A 21,794-nucleotide genomic window follows, 5' to 3' on the forward strand; every position below is an offset into this window, starting at 1 on the left:
GAGCCAGGAGTCAGCTCAGCTCCAGGAAGAAAGAAAGTATAAACTCCTCTTTTGGTTAAAAAATAGCTTACATGACAAAGAAATTATTGTACCTGGCTGAAGTTATTGAGAAGACTGAGATGAACAGGCGGTACAAGAATAGATGCTGGAGGTGTTAAACCATGGAGGGATCGGGGTACAAAATGTATGCTGGTGAGGGAAGATTGTTGACAGAGAGGCCACACTCTGACTTGAGATTCAATACTCTGGCGAGCATGCCTGGAGCTTGTTCTATAGTTTGTTGTAATGCATCTGAAATACTGATATGCTGACAGCTGATAGGCCGATGAACACCGAGGAACATACTACACTTCACAGGGACCTAGAGTGCTACAAACTTAACCAAGAAGTTGCCTCAACTGCAACTGGTAAGGCAAAGGGTACTGAAGAATTCCTGCATAGCCTTTGGTCCATAGTTTACACTTATGGATAGGGAACCCTCTTTCTTCTTGGTATACAGCAATCTGAAGGTTTAAAGGTAGCATGTCATTGGACAGGGAGGCTGGCAACATATGCTTATTCTCCATGTTCAGGCTTCAGTGCAATCTTAAGAGATTGTGACCATCTTGATACCTCACAGAACATTGCATTGTTATCAAAACTGAATAAACCAGAGATAGAGGCTTCTCTACTCACTCTAGTAAGAAATATGAATGCCCTTGGTTGGAAGTAGAATAAAAAGTCCCTAAGCTTGAAGTTTTCAGAGTTCCTGTGGTTAATAACACACCAGGGGGCCCATTATAATGTAAATCACGAGTATTTTCAACGTCTTATGATTACCAAGAAAGAAACACAATTGTGCTCCTTTTTAGAGAGAATATATCCTATTTTTAGTAGTGTGTGTGTGTGTGTGTGTGTGTGTGTGTGCGCGCTTACCATGCATTTATAGGTTGACTCAGACAAATTCAAAGATGGTTTGGAACAAGAGAGTTCTTCAGTAGGCCTAGACCCTATAAGTTACAGTTTCAGCAGGTTATTAGTGGCTTGAACAGACAAAGTATGGGATCTCTGAAAATTTACCATAGGGTTCTAAGCAGAGAGGTTCAATATTTGACAATCTACTCCTAGTGTGTAGATGGTTTCTAGTAGACATGTATGTACCTAAGCATGGAATATCAAGTGACTCCATGAATACATGTTAATTTATGACCCAGATGTTTACTAGAGCAAACAGAGCAGGCGCAGGAGTAACCATTGCATTCAGAGCATGCTTTATTATTGCATGGATGCAAGTAGAACGGGTGCATCACAAACATATATCTCACACTCCTATATTCTCTATACTTACTGCTGTTGTGCAAAAGATGCTTCCTGGGGAGATTTAACACACACACACACACACACACACACACACACACACACACACACACACACACAATTCACCCCAGTTGGGAAGGCCACAAGACCAAAGTCTGACTTGGTGAGCCAGTAAGTTGTATTGGGGTTACTTGGTTATAGAAATATGAGTGAGGAGAAGAAATGAGTCAGAGACAACTCTATCACAAAAACTCAGCCCAACATGGATGACAGCTCACAAAGCTGTGAACCTGGAACTCACTGCACAGTCTGCAGGTAGCTGAACAGGTTGGAGAGTATGCTTTTCAAATGACTGGCATCTAGGCTGGTCCCTATTTTTTCCAGGTAGTTGGTCTGGTGTTAGAGTTGTCTTTGTTGTTTTGTTTGTCTGAGAGGGACTCTCAGCTTTTATTGCTTACAATCCGGGGGTGAGGGATAAGGGGTGGGGGGTGGAGGGTGTTAGTGAATCTGGTCGACTTTAGGAACTTCCTGAAATTAATTTGATTTGTTTACCCTCCTGCTAAAGGAGCTTCCTTGCAGGATGGAATGTTGTACTGTCAGAGGAAATTATTACACAACAATTGCATTGATCTGTCTCATTCATGTCTACCTGTCACCAGGTTGGAATTTCACAGTTGGTTAATGCAAAAAAGAAGTCTGGTCTGAGGCACTGAAGAGTCTGAGCAGCATATTAGTGTGAGTGGGAATGGGACAGCTGCTGCATTGTTGTGCCACTGCTGTCACCCTTGAAAGTGTGAAGGGAAACCCTCCCCATGGTTAGAGCTGTGAAGGGCATGTCCATTATCCTTCATACAATAGGAAAGGTGGCTCGAAGAAAGAAGATATGAGGATTGAATAGTAATGAGTCTGGAGGGGACTGAAAAGAAGAAGACTGGAAATCAATGACAAAGAGGGTCTGCGGAAGACCTATGTCCTAGAGCTCTAAGAAAGACCACAGATGATATGCATCTTTGGCTTTAATGTTAGTGCCCTTAAAAAATAATAGTCAGTGGAGGTGTGCCCATAAAGAGATGGTTCAGCAGTTAAGAACAAATATGGCCTTAAAGAGAATCTAGTGCCCATGTAACCTATAAGAAATCTTTAAAATGTATCAACAGCCAGAATGGTGTATGCTGTACATGGCCATCAGCTTTTATGGGTTATCCTTGAGTTTCCACTATGAACTAAGCACACAGTAGACATGTAGAAATGGAAGCTTTGTAAAAATGCTATAGGCTTCCTCTCCTGTATAGCTCCTGCTGAAAGTAAATCAGTCAACATCTTTGATCCATGCTCTACTCCCAATATGGCGCCACCCTTGGGAGGTCACCCAGATACTCTGCAATAGTCTGGGTATTCTGGATCCTTTCACTCTGGAGAGGGCAATGATTTGGCTTCTTCACCCACAGTGTTGCAGCCATCTGTGTGCTGGGCAGGTTGAACACTTCCTCCACTGGCATATTGTCCTGCACAACACTGCCCTGGATCAATGTACATTATTTACGGTGGGAGAGATGAAAATTGATTCATAATTACAGGTTCTGCTGCTTTCATCATCAACTCCATCATACTGAAATTTTTGGAGCCCTTTGCCACTTCTTGATCTGGATGAAGTGCTATTCCATGAAACAGGAGTCAGCGAGCTATGACCTACGGTCCAAATTTAGCCTGCTGGCATGTTTTGGGAGATGGAGTTGTACTGGAACACCGCCATGTCCACTTACTCGAGAAAAAGAAGCATACTCGCTTCATAACTGTAATGGCAGAACCAGGTAGCAGTGACGGAAACTGTGGGACACAAACCCTACGTTTTACCACCCATTGCTTTCTAGAAGTTTTCAGACCCCCAATATAGGACATGTTCTCTAATTTGCCAAGGGATTGCCAAAGGGCTGGGTGACACACCAAAAAAGTCAAAATGAAGTCGTCTCCAGGATGGAAAATTTTGAGATACAGATGAGAGGAGGGAGAGGTGGGGATGGAGAGGGAAGGAGGGGGAAAGGAGGGAGTAAGAGAGGTAGGAAGGGAGGGGAGAAGAAGAGGGGAGGGGAAGGGAAGGGACAGAGAGAGGGGGAAGTGAGGGAGTACTGGATTCAACTCTCATCCTTGGAGCATGCCCTACTTGTGGACTCTCTCTCTCTCTCTCTCTCTCTCTCTCTCTCTCTCTCTCTCTCTCCCCCTCCCTCTCTCTCTCCCTCTCTCCCTCTCTCTCTCCCCTCCCTCTCTCTCCCCTCCCTCTCTCTCTCCCTCCCTCTCTCTCTCCCTCTCTCTCTCCCTCCCTCCCTCTCTCTCTCTCCCTCCCTCTCTCTTTCTCTCTCCCTTCCTTCCTCCCTCTTTCTTTTGTTTTTGTTGTTGCTGTCATTATTTTGCAGTACCAGGATTGAACCCAGGACCTCACACATGCTTCAGCAAGGATCCCACTATATTCTCAGCTCCCTAAATGAGCAATTTCATAAAAACGACTGCAATAGTTGCCTTAAAGCGTTTATCTGGAAATTCCAACATTTGATCATCTTGAATACTTTGGCACCTGCCTTTTGCTTAAGAATAGCTTTTCCTTTCTATTTTGGATTTTTTTAATACCCTGTACATTTCGTGTATGTTGCAGTGAGACTTCAGGTCTTAGTAAAATCTTCTGAAGAAAACAGGCTTTTCTGTTTGTTTCCTGAGCAGGTAATGAGCCTGTCTCACCATTTGAGGCAGCAGATTCCAGTATGATCCAATTCTCAGACTTGGCTATTTGTGTCTGCTTCTCCCACATGGGGCTTGGGAAGCAATGTAAGTTGCAGCTCACTTCCTAAAGCAGGTGTATGTTGTGGTGTGCTCTGCACATGCGCAGATCATGGTTTGCTCTGCACATGCACATTTGGGGGTGAATCTGGGAATTGTATTGAATCAGATGAGAATCTGGGGAATCTTTCTTTTTAATTCTCTCTCCTATGCTATTACCTTTGGCTCCCTACAGCATCGTTTACTACTCTTCCAGCTACAAGCATGTGCTTTTCCTGCAGTTGGACCTACCGTCTTGTCTGCTTTCACAGAAAAACAAGGGACAAAAAGAGTGGAGAATGACAAGAATTTCCTCCTTGTTCCATGTACAACACTGGTCTATTTCTCTCGTCCTTCCGTGCAAAAAGATGCACTTATCTCAAGCTTTAGAGGTGCTTTGCACCACTATAATTGACCTTGAATCAGGAACAGGGAGAAAAGAGAACCGTTTCAAGGATTAGCCTCCACTGCTCACTGGTTATTCCTGCCTGTTGCCAGTCGGCTGAGAGAAAGCTAGAATTTTCTCTTGAGTTTCGTAGCACATGCCTGGCTAGGTTTCCCCACATGATTTATTCTTCTGTCAAATCTCAAAAGAAACAGACAAAACTCGGAGAGAGTCCATCATGCCCCTTTCCCAACCTATTACCATTTACTCCCTAGAGTCAGGCCAAATTTAGTCAGAGTTACTTCACATAGGCCAGCTCCAGAAAGGCCACCACATAATTCAAGACTCTAGAGGTACCCTGGCCCTGTGCTCCTGGGTTTTCTCTTAGTTTTCCTTGCGACTGGAAGCTCCTTCATCTTAAGCTAGACATTGTAGCTATAATGGAGAAAGGTGGAAAAATCTAGCAGAACAGACTAATAGACTGTAGCAGACAATCTAGACACTCCTTCAAGTCATTGTAGGATTTCCAACTCAACTGGTGTCCACATGAAAGGTTAGTGAGTTCTAAAACATGCACAGGCAACCAAACTTCATTTGAAACAACCCTGTCAGAAGAACCAAGAGGCTGCTGAGAGAAGAGGAGATTTCTGAAGTCTAAGTCTGGTGAGCCTGGGTGGCAGGGGGTGGGGGTGGGGCGAAACAGTGACACTTCCGTTAATAACAGATACCATAGATGGAATGGTCATTCGCAAAGATCTGACAAGTTGACCCTCTCTCTCAACCACTAGCAGCTCCTTGGAAGAGCTTGGATTCTTTATAAAATAGTAATAATAATAATAGTAGTAGTAATAAATTTTATAATAATTATTATTTTATGTATATGGCTGTTTTTCTTGTCTGTATATCTGTGTACCACATGCATACCTGGTGCATACAGAGGCCAGAAGAGAGTAATGGATCCCCTAGAACTGTAGCTACAGATGGTTATAGGCTGCTACGTGGGTTCTGGGAAGCAAACACAGTGCTCTTAACCCCTGAGTCTTCTCTCCATCTCCAAGCTGGAACTCTTTTTCCCTACATGAGGAGGCCATGGTAAAGAGCAGGCTCGACTGTGGCCCGAATTGGCGCTCTGTGCAATAGCCATACTTGTGCCCAGCTTTGGCCTAGCATCTCATTAATGCCTGTTGCAAAGGGCGATGGGAAATGAGGCACCGGGGTGAAGTTGCCGAAAGCTTGTGCCCTGTAGCAGGCAGACCTGGAGTGTGGTTGTTTACAGCTAAGGAAGACATGCCTGTGCCCCATCTCTGTCCGAGCCCTAGCTGCATTGCCTACAAAGCAAAAGGGATGACACGGATGTGGAAGGGAAAGTCTGCGAGCTGAATGAGATGGCACAGATCGTGTCTCACTCCTCACCAAAGCCCTTCCTCCCGGCTCTAATGAGACTTCAATTATGGATTATCTTATTTGAAAGAGAGATTTATATCTTCAAATGTTAATTAAGCTCTGCTTATGAAATATTGCATAGTAAACATTCTTAGTTCTCCTATACTAAACAGATAAGAGTGATTAACAACCAGCATGCATTATTTATGAATAATGTAATGTGCGTTTCAAAAATTTTGAAATTCACTCTCTACAAGGAGGCCTGCACTCCCTGCCTCCATTTTGTTATGTAAATTATTACTGTAATAATCTTTTACATAGGAAAATTCTAAATGAATAGGCTTGGAATTAATGAAAGTTTCTTTTCATGCTGATTTCTCTTTGAGTCGTTCAGCTTTTAAAGCCATCATAACTTTGATTCATCTCCCTTCATGCCAGGCACAGAGACAAACATAAACAGGCACCTAGTACCTATTGGCTGTATTAATTAATATCAAATGACATTAGAGTGATTGTTTCTGGATTTGATTCAAGTATTAACATCCGTAGGGGAAAGGAAGCTGAAACTCATAGATGTACAAATTTCATATGTCTTCGAAATTCTAGTCACTTGGAAAATTTAAATTTCTGGGTAGAACTGTTAATTCACACTAAGACCAGATCACAAGAGACATCATGTCAGCCATGATGACAACTCAACTGCCTTCCAGGCCAGCATCTGGATGCCTGGCCTGGTGCTCTACAATAAGGAGAGAGTGGCAGAATGAGAACAGACTCTAGGACAACAGGTCATCTAACATTATTTACAGTGGTTAGGTTTTCTTTCTTTTATGAAGACATACTACCAAGAAAGATTGTGGTAGGACTTCGCTGAGAAAACAGGGAACATTGGCCATGAGTGAGGCTTCTCATTAGATGGGCAATCCAGAGTCCAGAGAAGCAGGGGCACATAAATATTCATGAGCACCAGGCTGCACCTGCAGCTCTAGGTACCTATCTGTATATTCTTCTCTGTTACAACCTTGGGAGGGGCAAGCGATAAGTGATATTCACTGAAGGCTGAGTCTGGGCCCAGCACTTTACATTCTCAGAAAAATCTATGAGGCCCAGGTACCTTACACATTAGAAGTGAGGCTCCAGGGGTCAAATGCCTTCCTCAGGGCCGCAAACTACTTAAAGCACAAACAGACTTTAAAGGCACTTAGTCTAACTTCAAAACCTGAATCAAATGTACCTTTTACTTCCTCAAAATATGAAGCACTTTTTTTCTTATGCTAGAAATGAAATGTGCTGATGGCAAACAATAAATCAACCAGAAAAATTTGCAAAACAAGTATCTGTCTGTTTAAATTTTGAATAGGTAATATATTCCCATACCACAAAAGGCTGTGTTGTTTTTTTGAATGGTAACCATGGTTATTAATCGAATGTTATGCCCCCTAGAGGGTTTTTATACATATGAGGATTTATTTCTCCTTTTATATTTATGGCAGCACAAACACACCATCCTACAGCTTGCTTTCCCCCATTTAACCACACAGTCGAAATTTTTGTAATCAGAGCATAAAAGAGCTTTTAATTCATTTTAATGCCAGCATCGTATTTTATCTCACTAATTTCTAAAGCGAAGATCTAGAGCTTATCGAATGGTTCTTGCTTGATAGGGATTTGGCTTGTCTTACTTCTGTCTCTTTGAGACATGCTGGGTGGAGTAACTCCTCATTCAGACTTGTATCTGTACTTCCAACTGCCACCATGTCTGTTGGATGTATTGTTTAGCCAAGGCCTGGACCCCGAGCACACACAGCCCTTGACCTCCATGGGTATATTCCAACTTATCCTCTCACAGGCAAAGTTTATGAACCTTTGTTTTGCTCTATCTCTGCCAAATACTTTGGGTTTTTATTTTACCAAACATTTGGAGTTTTGCCAATCTAAGAAGAAATTGCAAGTTCGAGGTGGTTTGAATCACATCCCTTCTTAAAATAATGAAAGATGCTGACAATCTTTTAATAGGTGCGAGGAACACGCCTTTTCAGCCCTGATCCCTTCGCACACTTTGTTAATACCCTTTCCTCTTACAGTTGGATGGCTATGATTTGTCTTGCCAGTAGACTTTTCTAGTTGGTCTCTTCTCTTTCGATATATCATGGTGTTTCCATGAATCTCTTCTCTTCTCTTCTCTTCTCTTCTCTTCTCTTCTCTTCTCTTCTCTTCTCTTCTCTTCTCTCTTCTCTCTCTCTCTCTCGTGTGTGTGTGTGTGTGTGTGTGTGTGTGTGTGTGTGTGTACACATAATCACATACACACAGTGTTTTTTCTTCATCCAGTTCCCTGTTGATAAGACATCTAGGCTTATTCATTTCCTAGCTGAAGTGAACAGAGCAGTACCAAGTATGGATGTACAAGTATCTCTGTGGTAGGGTTCAGAGTCCTCTGCGTACACGTCCAAGACTGGTAAGGCAGGGTCATAGGATTGTTCTGCTTTAGTTTATTAAGAAACTTCTGAACCAAGTTTCATAATAAGTGTACAAGTTTATACTCTTACCAACAGCAAATAAGAGATCCTCTTTCACGACCATCTTGCCACCTTTTTGGTGTACTTTGTATTCCTAATAACAGCCATTATGACTGTGGCTAGATAGAATCTTAAAATAGTTTGAACTTGCACTTTCCTGATGGCTAAAGATGTGAAACAATTTTCCCCCAAACACCATGTTTAATAAAATAATCCATTAAAATAGAATATTTATTAAAGTTATAGAAAGTTCTTCAATAGGCAAAATTGACCCATATCAGTGGAAGTTAGATTGACATTGCCTTTGGGTTATCACTGATAAATAAGAGACATGGAGGAGTATAGTGGATCACTGAAATATCCAATAACTTCATCACAGACATATTTATATAAAGGATCCATTGAGATAAACACGTTACAATATTTGTACACGTTACAATAAGTAAGTTACACCTTTACAGACTTTAAAATGTTTCCTAGAATAAATATTATGGTAATAAAGATCTTTATGCACAGATCTTAGCTTACATTTCTGCATATGCAAATGAGAAGGCAGCACAGACTGATGGTAAAGTGAGCCAACACCGAGGTCAAGTTTTGTGGCCATACATTCTACTTCTGCAAATTGCTAGCTGTCCAAGTGACAACCAGATCAACTCAATTTTTATTACTGTTAACCTCATCATCAAAATGGTCATAATAATAGTTCCTACCTAACATATCTTAATGAGGTTTAACTGCCCTGATATATGTAAAACACTGGGCAGTATCACCTGTATATTTTGAAAGTTATTGACGCATGTCATAAAAGTTGTCTACTTTCATCACCAGTTCTTAGAACACTTTAAAAATACTTATTGGCATTTGTGCCTCATCCTTTAAGAACCATGTGTTCAGTTCCTTAGTCCACTTTATGAATAGATAGTTTGATTATTTTAAAGTTTCAACGTTACAGTTCTTTATATATTTTAGATATTATCCTCTTATCTGAAGCATTGCTGGCAAATTTTTCTCCCATTCTTAGATCATCTATTCATTATTTGGATCATTTCCTTTGCTGTACAGAAGTCTCTAAATTCTATAAGATCTCATTCTCTGTTCTTGAGGTCTTATTCCATAAGCTTTTCTCTGTGCCTACATCTTGGAGTGGTTTTTCTGCTTTCCTCAAGTAGTTTCAATGTTTTGCATTTTAGATTGAGACTTGTGATCAGTTTTAAGTTGAATTTTGTGCAGAGTGAGAGATAAGGAATTAATTTCACTCTCTGCCAGGTAATTACCAATTCTACCAGCATCGTTTGGGGAATAGGCTTTTTCTGTGTGTGCTTTTGACACGTTTGTCAAAAACTTTGGTGGCTAGAACTTATGTGGGCTTACTTATGTGCCTTCTGTTATGTTCCATCAACCTAGATATCCATTTCCATGTCAGGGCTATGCTGTCTTTGTCACTATGACTGTGATGTATACCTTGAGGTCACATCACAGTATTGTGTCCAGCAGCTTTCTTTCTGCTTGAGATTTCTTGTTTATTGGTGTTTTTTTCTTTCCACATAAACTTTAGGTTTGTTTCCTCTAATTTTGTGAAGAATTTCATTGGAATTTTGGTGAAGAATGTATTGAATCTTTAGATTATCTTTGGTAATACAACCATTTTCACAACATTATTTCTGACAATCCAAGAGTATGATAGGTCTTTTTAATGGCTAGGACCCTTTCCATTTCTTTATACAGTATCTTAATGTTGTCATTGTAGAGGTTTTAATCTCTTGGTTAGGTTTATCCTCAGTTGTTTTTGCTTTTTTAAACTACTGTGAATGTCATATTTTCCATAATTTTTCTCAGTAAGCTTATTATTGACATATTGAAAGGTTGTTACTTTTTTTTAAAGAAAACTTTACGTAAGGTGTTTATTAGATTTAAACGTTTTTCTGATGGAGAGCATAGAATGTCTTAAGTACAGAATCATGTCACCTTCGAATAAATATAATTAGACCTCCTCATAAATATCTGTTTGAGATCTATCTATTATTGTATTGCTCTAGCTAACACGCCAAACACTATGTTGAGTGAGAGGAGACAAGGGCATACTTTTGAAGTCATTTTGTGAATATTTTGTTTAGAGTTTTTATATCTAACTTCATCAGAAAAATGATTTGTAGTTTTATTCTTTTGTTGGGATTTCTTCCTGTTCTTATTGTCAGGGAACTACTTGTTTCATATAATGAAGTTTGTGGTACTCATTTCCTTTTTATTTTGTGGGAAAGTTTGAGAAGTACTGGCATTAAATCTTTAAAAGTCTTTAGAAATTGGCTGGGTACAGCAGTGAATCCCTTTATCCCAGTGCACAGAGGTGGAGGCAGAGAGGCAGAGAGGCAGAGGGGCAGAGAGGCAGAGGGGCAGAGAGGCAGAGAGGCAGAGAGGCAGAGGGGCAGAGAGGCAGAGAGGCAGAGAGGCAGAGAGGCAGAGAGGCAGAGAGGCAGAGGGGCAGAGGGGCAGAGGGGCAGAGAGGCAGAGGGGCAGAGAGGCAGAGGGGCAGAGGGGCAGAGGGGCAGAGGGGCAGAGGGGCAGAGAGGCAGAGGGGCAGAGAGGCAGAGGGGCAGAGGGGCAGAGGGGCAGAGGGGCAGAGGGGCAGAGGGGCAGAGGGGCAGAGAGGCAGAGAGGCAGAGAGGGGCAGAGAGGCAGAGAGGCAGAGGGGCAGAGAGGCAGAGAGGCAGAGAGGCAGAGGGGCAGAGAGGGGCAGAGAGGCAGAGGGGCAGAGGGGCAGAGAGGGGCAGAGGGGCAGAGAGGCAGAGGGGCAGAGGGGCAGAGAGGCAGAGAGGGGCAGAGAGGCAGAGAGGCAGAGAGGCAGAGAGGCAGAGGGGCAGAGGGGCAGAGGGGCAGAGAGGGGCAGAGAGGGGCAGAGAGGGGCAGAGAGGCAGAGAGGCAGAGAGGGGCAGAGAGGCAGAGGGGCAGAGAGGCAGAGAGGGGCAGAGAGGCAGAGAGGCAGAGAGGCAGAGGGGCAGAGAGGCAGAGAGGCAGAGAGGCAGAGGGGCAGAGAGGGGCAGAGAGGCAGAGGGGCAGAGGGGCAGAGAGGCAGAGGGGCAGAGAGGGGCAGAGAGGGGCAGAGAGGCAGAGAGGCAGAGAGGCAGAGAGGCAGAGAGGCAGAGAGGCAGAGGCAAAGGTAAACATATTTCTATATATTCAAGGTCAGTTTAGTCTACAAAGTCCCAAGTCAGTCAGAACTACACAGTAAGACCTTGTCTCAATTTTTTTTTATAGAAATGTGTTTTAGTTTGTGGGGAGACGTTTACTATTTTAATTCCATGGCTTGCCATGGGTCTGTTTAAATTGTTTATGTCTTTGGATTTTAATTTTGGTAGATCATTTGTATGATGGCTGACTATTCCTAGCTGTCAACTCTACTACATCTGAAATGAACTAAAATTCAAAAATAGAAAGCATACCAGTGAGGGTTTTCTTCTTAGTTTGACATATGAAGATCTACTTCTAATTTCTAATCTTAATCTTGAGGTAGGAAGACACAACTTCAGGTTATTTATTTGAGAATCTATGCTTGTGAACTCACTTCTTGGAACTGCTTTGGCCGTCACCCAGAGGATCTGGTGAACTGTGCTACCATTCTCCTTTGGTTCTAGGAATTTTTAATTTCCTCTCTGATTTCTTCAGTGACCTACTGTTAATTTAAAAGTATATTGTAGAGGCTCCACTAACCTATGTAGGTTTTAAGTGTTCTCTTAGTAAGTCCTAGTTTTATTCCATTGTCATCTGATAAGATTTTTTTTTTTTGTATTTTTAAGGCTTTCTTTGTAGTCTACAATGTGATCAGTTTTAAAGAAGGCTCCATGAACTGCTGAGAGGAATCTCTATGTGTTGGCTAGAATAGTCTGTTAAATCCAGTTCATTTATGGTGTAATTTTAGCTCTGAAGTTTGCTTTCCAATTTTTTTTGTTTTGAAAATCTAAAAGTGGAATTTTGCGGCCTTCCACTACTGCTGTCTCAGGACCTAAGTGACTTCTATGCCTTTTAATGTTTATTTTATGAACTTAAGAGTCTAAAGATACTGTACATAAAAATATATATTCTACATTTCCTTGATGTGTTGGTCCCTTGATTAATGCAGTGGCCTGTTTTTATTATGGTTAGTATTGGTTTGAAGTCTACATGATCAGATATGAGGATCTCAATGCCAGCTTGCTTATGGCTTCCACTTGCTTGGTAAGTTGATTTCTACCCTGTGGTTCTCATTGTTATGATTGTCTATGCTGTCTCGGTTTATTTCTTTGGTGAAAGCATATAGTTGAATTTTGTTTCTAATCTAGTCAGTTAATCTGCATTTTTAAACAGGTGAGTTGAGGTCATTTGCATTTAACACTGTTTTTGAGAGGGCTTTTCTATTTCCCGTGATTTCATTGGATGTTGCTCTGGTTGGTTGGATTGATAGTTCTATTCCTTTTCCTCTGTTAGTATTAGTGATCTGTTGATAAGTTATTCATGGTGGTATTTGTACATGATGGGGTTCTTCCAAGCTGTCATCTGTTCATCTGTCCCTCTCACAAAACTATAGTTTCCTATGTTCTTAGGGATGAGCCTTTTTCTTCTTTTGTGTTTAATATACTTTCAAGAATTTTCTGTAGTGCTGGCTTATTTGCCACGAATTGCCTTGATGTTTCTGCTTTGAAATGTTCTTATTTCTCCACCAACATTAATAGACAACATTGCTGGATATAGCAGTCTTGGTTGCCAGTTATTTATTTACTACCTACACTTTCAATATTTAATTACTTACTTCAATAAAAATACTTTGGGGGCTTTTAGGGTGGCCAATAAATGATCTGATGATATTCTAATATTTCTGTCTTTGTATGTAAGTTAATGTTTTATCTCTTAAAACTTTGAGTGTTGTTTCTTTATGTGTTTGATTTATTCGCTATGTTTTCATGGGAAGGTTCTCTGGTTTTTGCCTGTTTGGGGTTCTCAATGCCTCATTCATTTGGATGCCAATTTCTTTCTCTAGGTTTTGAAAATTCTTGGCTATAATGATATTGAATAACCTGCCTAAATCTCCTTACTTTATCTGAGCTCCTTCCTTTGATCTGTGAGTTCTTAGTTTGGCCTCCTGAACATGTCCTGGAGCTCTTGGATGTTTGCATAACGTCCTTTAATTTTTAAATGTATAAATGTCTCAGTGCATAATTGCCTCAACCTTGTCCATCTCTGGAATTCATTCTTATTCTTTGTCTTGTGTTTTGATGGTGTTCTCTGTTGTACTTTTTTTTAAACTGCTAGGTTATTTTATTTTCAGAATTTTTGATTCTTTTTGGAATTTCAATTTCCTTGGCATGTTTTTTCATTCATACTTCAACTTTTTCACTCTGCGATATTGAGAGTTCCAACCATTTTACTGACGTTCTTGTCTGGGACCTGTGTTCATGTCTTTGTTTCCTTTATCTTTTTTGAGTGCTTTATACTGTCATCAGTCTTTGGTAAATCTTGGATGCTGAAATCTCTTTCTGACATCTCAGTAATCCCATTATCCTTGTCCCCTAGCATTGAGAGGTCCTGAGCTTGTCAAGGCCTCAGAGTGGATTGGTGACTCATGGTCTTTCTGTTCCTTGTCTGTGTTTTACACATGTGCTGGCTGGGATACATGTGTCCTCCATTTTGGTCCCTTCCATTCCCATTGCTTTTGCTTGATTTATTTAACGTGAGTCCTCCTGGGGAGTTGAGCTGACTTAGATTTATGATCCAGGGGCCCAACTGCAAGAACAAGTATAAAGGCTTGACAGTATTCCTAGTGTTAACTGCAGGATGCTGGTTGGGGGAAATATAGTATAGAGTTTCTATACAGCTAAAGTTGTCAATAAGTAAAGTCAGTGGAGTGTACAGAATGGAGAAACGAGAGGCAAAGTAAGAATGAGAAAGAAAGTGTGTGGTTTAGGATTCCCAAAGTTTACAGAAAATATTTAATATTAGCACAGAGAAAGGACAGGCTTAAAAGCCATTTCCATCTGTAGATGAGTTAAAACACAGCTATGGAACAGCCAAATACAAAAGTGTAAATAATAAAATTAAAAATTAAAAAAATAAAATTAAATAATAAAATAAAGCAAAATTGACAAACAAAAGAAAAGAAAACACCTGTGCTCTCAGTATTTCCTCCTGATTAAGATGACATGGCTTCTCTGCATTTGTGTCCTTTTTCCTTTTTGTAATCAGTTTCCAAAGTGGGGTGAAAGAAGTTAAGTCAGGTATCCTTCCAGAAACGGGTTTTGCGGCTAAAGCCCATCCTCTGCCAGAATCCCCTGACTCCTTCTGGTTGTACATTACAAGCCAGGCTACGGTGTTTCGGGAGTCTGTTGGTCTCTGTCAGGTTTCTTCTGACTGAAGTTGTAAGTGGGTGTGGCACACTTGCCTGGTTGTGTTTCCCTTGTCTGTGTCCATCAGGATACTAGATCAACCAAGGTCTACAACAAGCTTCCTGTATTGCTCGTGTTAGCCTCGGGGTGAGGGTGGGGTAGAGAGAGACAGTGGGGCCTTTCAGGTCCAGACTCCTTTACCAAGCTTTTGTTTCTATCTCCACAGTGACTGGGGTTCTGGGCCAGCCTCACCTCCTGTGCTTTATCTCTGTTCATCTGCGCAATGATGAGGGTGGTGATTTGGGTGTTGCAAAGCTCTGACTTCTTACTTTCTGGGGTCGTGAGCACTGTACGCCACTAGCTAGCCCCATCACGTGAAATTCATGCATCAGGTTGACGTTCCAGCAGCAGGGACCATCTTTCTGACTCTGATGTCTGGAGTCCATAACTAAGCATCCCAGCAGGAAGAAACTCAACCTGAGAACTGAGGTGTCAGTAGGGGCACCTGCTGACTTCATCATGGAGAACATTTCATCTTGGCTTCTGTTTTCCTTAGCTCTCTCTTTTATCCATTGGTGGCTTTGGGTCTTGACTTCCGTTAGTCTCACGGGTGCAGTTTTGCCATCTGCCATCTTGGTCTACAGTACTCAGTTTCTGAGATCTCAGTTATTTAGAGTTGCATTTATCAGTCCCTTTTCTGAGAAGCCTACGTTAGCCATTATTGGGGCCCCTACCACTCCAAGGTTAGAATTCTCCCATGTGTTTAGCTAGAACCCTCATGGTTTACATGTCTATATTTAAATAACTATCAGTTAGAGACAGTCCTACCATTTGCATTACTCATGCATCTATGTGTGTAGATGAGTTTCCATTTTCCCCAGTATTATACACTGAATCATTTCACCACTGGCTGGGATAACTTCCTTATCATATGCTGATTTCAGATCTCTATATTTCTTCAGACATATTTTTCAGGGACTTTTAGTCAATTTCATAAGTCTGCTCATATATTCTTAGCATAATGCTTTCATAGAGGAAGGTTCAAAAATTGTTTTAAATATCATAATTCCTGGTATATAATTTTCTTGCCCACCATTGTTCTTTTTCAGGCATTTCCTGATTATTGATTTATTTCCCATGGGAATTTTAGGCTGGCATTGTCTAACTTCTTATAAAGTAGGTACTTTTTAAAATCAGGATTACACTGAAATCAGCTTATGGAAATTCTTCCCCTTTGCCATAGTGTGTGCCTCCAGTTTTTGAAAGCCTTTTTTAGCTCTCTTAGAGTATCGCATTAATAATAAGTGAAAAAGTCCCAGGGCTTCTGCATTTTCTTATGAATGCCTGTGTTGACTGCTTTTGTCATGTTATTGTCTCTTAGGTGATGTCACATATGAACTTGTGTGTGAAAGCTAATGTCATTGCTTTGTACACCCATTCTCTGAGTTCTATTTTTAATTGTGGAATGCTGACAGTTTTCCTGGGTGATGCATGGGTTAATTCTCTGGGTATATGGTCATCAATCCTATGGTAATCTGTTTCCCTCTATCCTTAGAGTTACGATGATTTCCTTCTCTTTCTTTCTTGGTTAGAACTTGTAGTACAGTATCAAATTTCATTTCTCATTTTATTTGGAAGATTTAGGGCTTCTCACTAAGATACCACCAGTTTTGGGGTGATGACTGAAATATTTCATCTTGTGATAGACCTGATCCAACAATATTGAACTGCAATTTCTTTTTAAAAAATAACTTTAAATTTTTATTTTTGTTTTACATTTTTAATTTTGTTTGGAGTTGTCATTTAATACTTTTCTTGAAGTTATATAATGGGAAATAACAGTCTTTGTCCTCAGCATGTAAACATTCTTGTGTCGTATATATTTACTTAAATTTTGTGGGGTTTTTTGTAGAATATGTTCCAGTTATATCATATGCATCGAGCTCATCATTTCAATGGCTATATAATATTCCATTTTTTTATTATAGCTCATTATTTTAATCTATTTCCCTATGACTAGCATTCACTTTTTCCTTATACCCTCCTACTATAAGCAAATCTGCAGAAATTATTCTTGAAAGTGTAGTGTTTTTTGATTTGTCCTTTTATTTCCAAAAGCTTCATTCCCAGGGACCAGAGTGCTGAGTCAAAGTCTTTACATGTAATTCTGTTTTAATAGCCACTTTGCTTTAGTGTTCAATCTCAGAGCTAGAACTGCGATTTATAAGGGCTCTTCAACTCTAAAGCTCATTAAACCAAAGCATTGCTCAAATCGCAGCCATAAATAAAGCAGATCATGTAAACAATGGCTTCGGAGTGAGAAGTTGTCACGCCTCTCCTCATGGACTGAGACAAATCTGAAAGGGTCTGTACTGCACAGGGATGGAGATGAGTCCCCGAAGCTGTGGCTCTCAAGTGGACAACTGTCTCTGCAAACTTGAAGAGGCTCTTGTGTCATTCTGTGTATCCATTTGTCCATCTTGGAAATGGTAATGGAAGTGTGCCAAGTCCAGATGCTGGCAGCCCACGGTAATATGTCTAGAACAATGTACATGAACCTTCTTGAAACTTCTATTTGACCTTATCCAGCTGTTATGGTTTGGATATAAAGTGATTCCAAAAGCTAATGCATGGAAGGCTTGGCCCACACCTGGTGGCACTACTGAAATGCAGTAGATCCATGGGGCCTTGAGTATCCTCAATACATTAATGCGTCGATGAATTATTAGCCAGTGCATCGACTGTTGTTAGGAGGTGGGACCTGGTTGGAAAAAGGAGGTCATTAGAAGCATGGGCCTTTGAAGGATTGATCTGGTCCACTGTCCCTTATTCTTCCTCTTCTGGCTTCTGAACCTCACAGGATAAGCAGCCTTCTCTGCCACCACTCCACTGCCATGACATTCTGCTCTTCCAGAGGCCCAATAGTAATCGAGCCAGCCAAAGTAAACCCCTGAAACCATTAGTCAAAATCAAACATCCCTCATTTAAGTTGGTTCCTCCGGTGCCTTTTCGGAGTGCTGAAAATGATCAGCTAGAGAAGTAACTCACATGTTTTCTGGGTGTTTCAAAGTTGTTCAGACTGATAAGACACGTGAAATAGCACATCCAACCTTGCTTGGCATGTGGACCATTGGAAAGAGAAGGACTTTTAAGACCAGGCTGAGATCCGGGTGAGGACCACACAGTGCAGGGCAGCCTCAGCCCATTAATGCTTCATGATTCACAGCACAGGAAGAGAGAAGGTAAGGGAGAAAGGGGGCGGGGAGGAAGGAGAGGAAGAGAGACGATGCATGTTTAGTCAGCTTTCAATTACTGCTACATATCGGGTTCTTCGAATGGAATAGTTATCACACAGGTTTGCAGAGCAGAGCCATCTCAGTGGGTTAAAGAAAGCACTGTTAGGGGAAGTTCATCTAGAGGTCATACAGTAGAATCTCTTCCTTCTACTCCCAGGATTAGAAACCTGCTTCTCTTGACTCCATCTTCAGACTCATTGTGTCAACTGGTTCTGTGTTCTCAGTCTTCATACAACATGTGGCTCTTGATGGAGACCCATTCTCACATTGAAGAGCTGCTTAGCATATCCGTTCTTTTACTTTTCCCCTTATCCTGCTGCTCACCAATACACTGTTCTGCATGAAGGATGCAGACTGTCTGGTAAGCTTGGGAGCTTTTACTGGTCATTTAAGGCACTTTGAATCTACTGAGAGAGAGCTCCCTCAAACTGAAGGGGTGACAGTGTGGTCAGCTGAATCTGCGTCCTGCAGGGCTGTCTCCAACCTGCACCGGATTGCTCTTCAGATGCCGGACCTGTTTGTCCCACTCCACTCTCTTCTTTCTCCGTCCTCACTTGTTTCTGAATTCTGCTCTCACCTTGACCTTGGTATCAGACAGTTAAGGCTTCTAGAGCAAAATGCCACAACCGAGTGGCTTAAAGTACAGGGTTTACTTTCTTTCAGTCTTGTAGAATGGGAAGTCAAGGATTAGTGCATTGGCAGAAACCTGTTCCCTTGCCTGAAACCTGTTCTTATAGTCTTCCTGTGGTTCTCTCTCTCTCTCTCTCTCTCTCTCTCTCTCTCTCTCTCTCTCTCTCTGCATGTGTGTGTGTGTGTGTGTGTCTGTCTGTCTGTCTGTCTGTCTGTGTGTGTGTTCCTTGTATCTCCTATAAGGGCATCTGTCAGATTGGATTAGGTCTTATTTTAACTTTACCTCTTTAAAGACGTTGTCTCCACACACAATATAACTGTGTGCATAAGCTCTGACCACCCCTACTTCTTTTCCTTTACTTCAACTCTGACCATGTTCAGTGCAGTCCAGATCTAGACTCTTCTTCCACCATCTGCTTCTTTCTAGACCCCGGATGAAGATGTAGATAGCCTAGTTAAGGCCTGTGCAAAATACTATCCTCTGCTAAAAACAAACAAAAGGTAGGTAAACTAATGAGACTGGACCAAGCCATTTGTAGCTCTAAAATAATTGATTTGCCATTTAAAAGGAATTTTTTGGTTCTTGCAAAGTATCAGCTTTTTATAGCAAGCATCAAACAAACAAAAAAACAAAACCAAAAAAAAAAAAAAACCAAACCAAAACCAAAAAAAAAAAAAAAAAAAAAAACCTCATGAAAACAACTAAAGCAGGAGAGCCAGGAGACAGAAGTGAGGAGGGAAGTGTGCTGGCAGGTTCCAGAAGTTTATCTCCTAACTCGTTCTACAATTCTGCCACTAAGGATATAGAAAACTGGTTCACTGGGAAAGTACTTGCTGCACAAACATGAGGGCCTGAGCTTCATCTCGTCACCCATGCAAGCACGTGGGCATGGTGGCACCTGTCTGCAATTAAAGAGTTAGGGTGTTGGAGACAGCAGGGACCTTGGGATTCACTGGTCAGCCAGTCTAGCCAAATCACTGAGCCTCAGGCCCCAGGGAGAGACTCCCTCATACCCAAACCCTAGGCAGGGGTGAGGAGCTAGTTGAGAGAAGAACTTGTATAGCCAGCACTAGGACTGGGGTTCTGATCCTTGGTACCCATGGGAAGGCTAGATGGGAATGAGGGCTCATCCTCTGTAATTCCAGCATTCAAGAGGCAGAGGCAGGGATCTGTGGAGCAAGCTGGTTACCTTAGACTAGGTAAATCAGTGAGCTCTGGTTTAACTGAGCTGTCCGTAGTAGAGAGTAGTTACCTGACATCACAAATTGGCCTTCACATATACTTACCACACATGTGTGTGCCCACACCTCAGCAATCAAGCAAACACCCAATGATGGATGTATTTTGCATAATAGCAGCTGGAGTTGACTTCTAGTTTCCACACTCGTGTGTGTTGAATCAACATGCATACGTGCGCACGCACACACACACACACACACTTCTCGCAATTTCAGGGTAATCATGAGAAAAACAGGAATGAGCATGTTTGGATGAGAACATGAAGCAAACACTTCCTGAGCTCTTGAATTCTAAACTAAATACTTAAGTGTGAATTTCACTTGTCTCCCAGATTCCATTGTGAGTAAAATTGTGTCTCATAGTCCCCAGTGCTGCGAGCCTTGCCACTGCGGTAGAAATGCGACTGTTCTTAGCCCCTAGTGTCGGCCATGCATGCTAAAGTTGTATCTTACAGTGTTTTCATTTCTCAGCTTCCTAAAGCAGAAAGATTAGAGAGTCGGGGGGAAGAAAGACAAACCTAAAACAAAGCTTTGAAATCATAGAAAACAAAGCTTTTAGAATCATCAAATGAAACAGACTCTTGAGGAGGCCTCTAGAAAAACAAGCCAAGGCATAGAATTCACTGATTCTGCCTTGGGTCGTATTTGTGGTGAAACAAAACAAGTCCTGGAGCTTCTCCCCAGTGCAGTCCTAGAGGCTGGAAGGTCAGGGATGGGAAGGGAACACAGTCGTCTTATGCTTCTGTAGATATGACAGAAGACAAAGAGTTATGCCTGAGCCCTGAAGGCACCCTGAGGCAAGGGTAGTTAGTGCGCATGCCAGTTCTCTCTTCACCCCTAGGTGGAGCACAGTTAGTAAAATTTGGGATAGAGAGAAGGGGGAGGGAGAGAGAAGGATCAAGCATATGTTGAAAACATCGAACACACTCATTTTAATCAGAATGTTCTATCTTAGGAAAGAAATGAATACAATCTCTAAACAAAGATAACCTTTCCAAGTGACTGTCCCTCTGTGAATCTCCCAGCAGGCTCCCCTGCATTTACTGAAGACCAAAGGCCTTGCTCATTTTCCCCTCCTCAGATGAAGAATTTTATCACATATTTCTTTTCAGCCATTTCCCAAGACCCTGCACCATGCAAGAGGTGGTGTGCATTTGTACAAGTGCGTGCAAGACATGAAGGGATCTTTTAGCAGGTGAATTGCAGGGAAATCACTGAACAGAGGATGGAGAGCTAAATGTATAGAAAAGGAGACTGCTCTGGGGAGCAAGATGGAACCTCACCTCAGGAGCCCCGCAAACAAGGGATGAAATTACTCAAGATCTCAGAAAGTGGCAGGGCAGAAGGGCTGCCATCAAGCCAAGGCTGGAAGAAGAATCACGTGACTGCCAAAGGAGGGGGCAGAGGACTCGTGGGACCTGGTCTTGCCCCCTTCAGTCCATATCTGATGCCCATAAGGACCCAGACAAACCAGGGTCATCTGAGTGGCTCTGCCTGCGGCTTCCCCACCCCCAGGCCACTGCACAGCTATGAGCAATTGGGATCAGGGACCCATTTCCTGTGCAAGCAATTTTAAAATCTCTGTAAACACCAATAGTATCACATCCGACAACACAGTGAGTGTGTTCCTGTGAAAACTCATATTCAGAGTTTTCATAAACAAGAGGCAACTTAACGCTCGTGAAGGTTTTTGTTCAGCCAGCAAATGAGAACCCCTTTGACAGAGTATGACAACATGGACTTTTGATGGTCATCGCATGGGGCTTAAAGCCACCATTAAGAGCAATGGGCTGAGCCAGGGACAGAAGGCAAAAAGTCCACAATCCACTCTTCTAATTCTCTCAGTTTGTAGACACAAGTTGCTGACACGGGGGTGTGTTTGGAGAGC

Source organism: Rattus norvegicus, chromosome 1 (genome assembly GCF_036323735.1).
Source record: "Rattus norvegicus strain BN/NHsdMcwi chromosome 1, GRCr8, whole genome shotgun sequence".
Classification (NCBI taxonomy): domain Eukaryota; kingdom Metazoa; phylum Chordata; class Mammalia; order Rodentia; family Muridae; genus Rattus; species Rattus norvegicus.